This window comes from Limulus polyphemus, unplaced genomic scaffold (genome assembly GCF_000517525.1).
Source record: "Limulus polyphemus unplaced genomic scaffold, Limulus_polyphemus-2.1.2 Scaffold5377, whole genome shotgun sequence".
NCBI lineage: Eukaryota > Metazoa > Arthropoda > Merostomata > Xiphosura > Limulidae > Limulus > Limulus polyphemus.
This window is the reverse complement of record NW_013670987.1, coordinates 24462-30314: the sequence shown is the minus strand read 5'-3', so window position 1 is coordinate 30314 and position 5853 is coordinate 24462.

Below are 5853 nucleotides of genomic sequence, written 5' to 3'. Positions count from 1 at the left end.
CTTTCAGAAGTGAAACTTAAAGAAGAGATTTTTGTTGGCCTCAGATTAGGAAATTGACTTCGGATGAACAATTCAAAAAGACATTAGGGAAAGTCGAAAAAGAAGCGTGAATCGCCTTTAAAGATGTTATTGACAAATTTTTAAGAAACAACAAGGACCCAAATTAAGAAAATATTGTCAATAACATGTTCGATAAATTCAAATAGTTGGGTTGTAATAGAAGCTTGAAAGTTCATTTCTTACACTCGCATATTGACTATTTCCCTGAAACTTTCGGTGCCGCAAGCAAAAAAACAAGGGGAAAGGTTTCATCAAGACATCAGGGAATTGGAGAGGAGGTATCAGGGAAGGTGGAACATCAGCATGATGGCTGATTACTGCTGGTCATTGAAACGAGATGCTCCAGACGCAATAGAAAAATAAAAGACCACAACACGTAGTTTTGAGACTAAAATATGTAGATTTCATACAAAAAATCAGGATGAATGAGGATGTATATTCGTTTGACGTCAATGTTCTTCACTTTTCTTCAGTTTGTTTGTATTTTTGTTAACAAACATAATAATAAAATATGTTCATTGTGGTAAATGAAATAATAATTTGATCTAAGTAAGAGTTATATTTCTTCCCGATAGAAAAAAAATTAATATTATTTTCGAAATTTGCATAGCTGAATTATGGAAAGTTCGTTATTAAAACCCGAACAATTTTTATGAAGTTTAAATTCACAGGCCTGTGTAATTGAAGGATCCTTCCACACCTACCTAAGTATGAACACGCTGAACAAACCATACATTAAAGTTAGCAGAATCTCGATATCGTTACTGAAACATATCCATCTTAACTCAACACTAACGTAAAGTAGTTCAGTAGTTCAGCATTCGTGTCTCATGTTTCTAGCCCCAGCAGACCTTCTCATGAATACATCCTAGTCAACCTGTCTCATGTTTCTAACTCCATAACAGTTCTTCTCAGGAATATATATCCACCAATGTGTCTCATGTTTCTAAATCTATAACAATCCTTCTCAGGAATACACATCCACCAATGTGTCTCATGTTTCTAAATCCATAACAATCCTTCTCAGGAATACACATTAACCAATGTGTCTCATGTTTCTAAATCCATAACAATCCTTCTCAGGAATACACATTAACCAATGTGTCTCATGTTTCTAAATCCATAACAATCCTTCTCAGGAATACACATTCACCAATGTGTCTCATGTTTCTAACTCCATGCAGACCTTCTCAGGATACACCCCAGCAGATTAGTAACCCAAACGTGGTTTAAGAATTCTTCAATGTTAGAACAGTTAGAAGATTCCAGTAAATGTAACAAACATGATGTTTCTTTAAGAGCAACTTCGTTCCAAACCCTAACTGTAGACTGGGATGAATTATTTTAGATTTACATCGTTGGGTTATTGATTATTTATATGTGTTCTTAATATGTAATTTCTAGTTTCACTTCTCATGTATGTCTTCAAAGATTTTTGACGATGTTCAACCCAGCTCAGCACTACCACTAATACACTGTTACGACAGCGGAAGTAACGCGACGTCGGAAGCATGCGCGCTAGAGTTTCTAGAAGGATCGTGACTTTTCCTGGCAACTCTAATCTGTTCCAGCGCCCTCTTTTTTAATATATAAGCCCGGCAAATAAAGCAGAGACAATGGCAGATAGATAGATATAGAGACAGATAATCGAGTCAAGCGAGCAGTAGGCACCATAAGTAAAGTGTGTGAATCGCTGTGAATTATAGCGTGTGTGTATAAAAGTAATCAAGTTTAAAGTGACTGTGGAAATTAAGTGTATTACAAAGTTTATAACGAGAAAGAATAAACTAGTTTTAATTAAGAAAGGACTTGTATCGCTGAAGTTTCTAGGAGAGAATTTTTACGGGAAATCATCAAACGAGCAGATACGTAACAACACTATATTACTATCAAATTGTATATTCTTTACTAGTTTTCTTCATATGTTCTTTGTGTGTGTGGTGGGGGGGGGGTGTTTTTTATCAAGTTCTCTGAAATTCTACGGTAAGGCTTGATGTTTAATACTAGAATTCAAACCAGGCCTAGTGTTACTCAGTCTGTGTCCAACTTCAAATATTTTATTCTAAAACTCTGTATTGAATTTCTAAAGTTTACATTTTGTGTCTCCGAATGTCATCAGACAATATCAATGAAAGGTGCGATCATCGTCAATAATATATGAACTTCTTTCTTCCTTTGTAGATTCTGAAGGATTTCTCTCTTGGTATTTTTTTTTCATAAATTTCTAAAAATTCTATTATATCCTTACGATGTTAACATGAGTTAAGTTTGATTATGAGTATTTTTACTGAGGTTGGCCCTTTTTTTTCGTATCTATTTTTGAAACAGAAAAACAAAATAGGACTGAAAATATATTACATACTATACGTGACGGAATAAAACTTGAAAAGTTAGGAAAAGAATGTAATACCGTTTGAACTTCGATATTGAAATTTTTTTGTTTTCTTTTTCAAAATACTCGTGTTTTTCTTTCTTTCATAAAAGCACAAACTCAGACATATGGCCAATAAGGAACATTTAACCAAACACTTTTATCTTCAAAAGAAAGCGTATCTTCATGTCATGTAGAGAAGCTGTAAAACATCCGGATATTGTCCGAGATATTTGTATAAAATGTAACAATAAGATCATCGAAACCAGCGATGAATATTGGACAGCTGCGTCTATTCGAAGTCTGTGCACCGTACGGAAACAGCCTATTGCTTTATCATCATTTCTTTCATGATAGAAAAAGTCCAGATTGGCACAGGAAACTTAATTTCCTTTCTGATAAATCTCTCGTTTGTTAGATCAAACTAGAATTTGTCGTAGGTACATCTCTTATTTGTTAGATTAAACCAGGATTTCTCTAAGTACATCTCTTGCGTATTATACAATTTATTACAATATTTAAAATAAGAGCATCGCTAACTATAAAAGGCTTATTCCCTTTGTCACTCTGTCGAGAACTCTTTCATGTCCCTTATTTGGTAATGGCCAACAATATACATAGTCGTTTACCAACAAAACTATCACCTGATTATCCTTAGGCCAACTATGGTGTTTATGTTGAATACTCAATATTCGTGTTGATTTGTTAGAAAGGTTTATTTTTTATTCTTTATTTTCTATAACTTTGGTGATTTTACAGTAAAATAGTTTAATTCAAAACTTTTATGACATTGAGTTGTAGCCAAAAGGAAAATAAAATTTACCAAGTAATGTTTCAGGTAAGCCTTACATTACGTTTACGTTAACAGCTAATGCCTAAATTAGACTACAAATCGGCCTACTGTTGTTTACGTTATGGAGTCAGTGTTTTAAGTGTTAAATACATGTTAATTAATAAATTATATTTTGGTATTTTAACATATATATTATCTACTTAGCCTTAAAGCATAAAGAAAAATAAACATGTATTATTCCAAATATCTTTTATCATTTGTACAGTCGAAAGAGTTGAAAATTTATGGCGGTGTTTAAAAAGTTTTAAGGGGTGAATATATGTTAATTAATAAATATTATTTTGGTATTTTAACACATATATTACCTACTTTGTCTTAAAACATAAAGAAAAATAAACGTTTATTACTACCAAATGTATTTTATCAGTTGTACAGTCGATAGCGTTGAAAATATCTGTCGGAATGTCCGCACTATGTTTTCTACTTCCTGACCTAGAATAAAGTGAAAAGGCTTAAGAGTGCTATTTATGTCTCTTTCAGAGTGTACACGTACTTTCGTTCACGGTAACATTTCATTTTTCGGCGTAGTTTCTAGTTCGAGACTGATGAAATTAGTGAAGAGTAGGTGTATTTTGGAGGTACAGACAAATTGGTTTTAGTTCAATTCAAAAATATTCGTTAACCATTCAACAATGTCATTTTTGACGGGCTTTTATACTAATAAGAAAAGTATATATATAATTAGAAAAAAGGCCATAACTTCATTATATCACAGATACTTCCGAGAATTAAGTGTGGGGATGAAATTATAAGTAGGTAATTAGTGCTGAATGCTAGGCTTAGGTTAATAGTTAAGGATGGGCAGATTGGCTAGTTGGACTTGTGGGATCAGTTCATTGGGATAAGGTCGCTTTTTGGAATAAGCGGTTTATATTTAAATAAGGCAGGGTCTGGCTCGTTTCCAAGGGCTATTAATTCAGCTGTAAGGGAAGTTTTAAACTAGGACTAAACAATGGTGAGAGCCAGGATAACCTAAATGAAAAAAATAAGATCTAAAGAAAAGTTCAGCATAGGAAATGTGTATAGAAGTAGTAATAAAGATAGGCTTAATTGTTACTGTTGTAATGCTAGAAGTATAAGGAATAAAATAGATGACTTTAGAGCACTGGTAGGAATGGAGGATTTTGATATAATGAGAATAACTGAAACATGGTTAAATGTAAATTATTTTGATGAAAGAACTTTTTTTTGAAATACAGTGTTATGGGTTATCTAATAGAGGGGGAGGAGTGGCTTTATGTAAAATGTAAATTATATCCTGTTGAAGTTGAGAATATTAAAATAATAGCAACGAGGTTGAATCTATTTGGGTTTTTATTAGTGGATTTCCTTTTGGCTTGGTAGGTATTTAGGTTAGTAATATATTCCATTCCTCTTCGGGGTATGAAATATAACCAGGGGCGGTCAGAAACATTTGTTTCTCTTCACCCCACTCTATAATTAGAAATATGTTGCCGAGGTTTTTTAAGTATTAAACGCTTACGTGAGTGATGGGTTTGGCTTATAGTTGTTGAACGGGTAATTTTCACAATGGTAAACTCACAATTGGCGGGAAAAGCTGTGGGGAGACGTGGAGAAGAAGAGAAAGACGGAGAGCTTCGCTGGGTTGTTTGTTGGCAATGGGATTTTTCCTTCTTTCTGCTGTACTTGGCGTTGAATGACCACGCGGCGTCGGGTGTTTGTAGAGCAGAGCAGAGAGATGTAGATCGAGTGCGTCAGTGATTGACTGAAATATTAATACTAAACTGATTGTAAAGTTTAAGTTAGCAGATTCAGGCTTTACAGTTTACTGTTTAGACATTGATAGAGATCTATAGAACTAAAGAGTAACTTTTACTTTTACCTTTTACTTTATTAGTGGATGTAAAGGGAAAAGGCTTTTTATGGGAATTTGTTACAGACCACCAGATGGTGCTGATGAAATTAGTGGGAAACTTCACAATGAGATAAAGATTTAAGCTGTTAATGAAGTCATAATTATGGGTGATTTTAATGTCAGGCATATAAATTCAGAGCTGCTTTTACTCAAACCATGAGAGAGAAAGGTTTTTGAAACTGTTCAAGATGGTTTTCTTCACTAATTGGTCAAGAAACAATGCTATTTTGGATATATTTTTCACTTCCAATATAGAAATTGTTGTGAAGGTGGAAATTGGGGAACATCTGGGTGTAAGTGATCACTGCTCTATTAAGTTCGATGTTTTACTGCATATGGAGATCAGGAATAATAATATTTTGATTTTGGTTTTTGATTTACGTCAATGACGTAGATGAAGAAATGGTCAATAAATTACTTAAATGTGTTGATGATATTAAGGTCTTGGGTGTTGCTAGCTGTGAAGCGGATGCTGCTGCTCTACAAACGAATTTCGATCATTTAGTGTGTTTGGCAAATAAATGGCAGATGGGTTTTAATTACACTAAATTCAAGATAATGAATGTGAGTTATCATAATTTGAATTATAAATATCATTTGGATGGGAATAACCATAACAGTGTCAGAAAAGAAAGGAATCTTGGTATAATGGTTGATCAGTTTCTTAAGCCATCTAAGCAGTGTGCTGTTGCT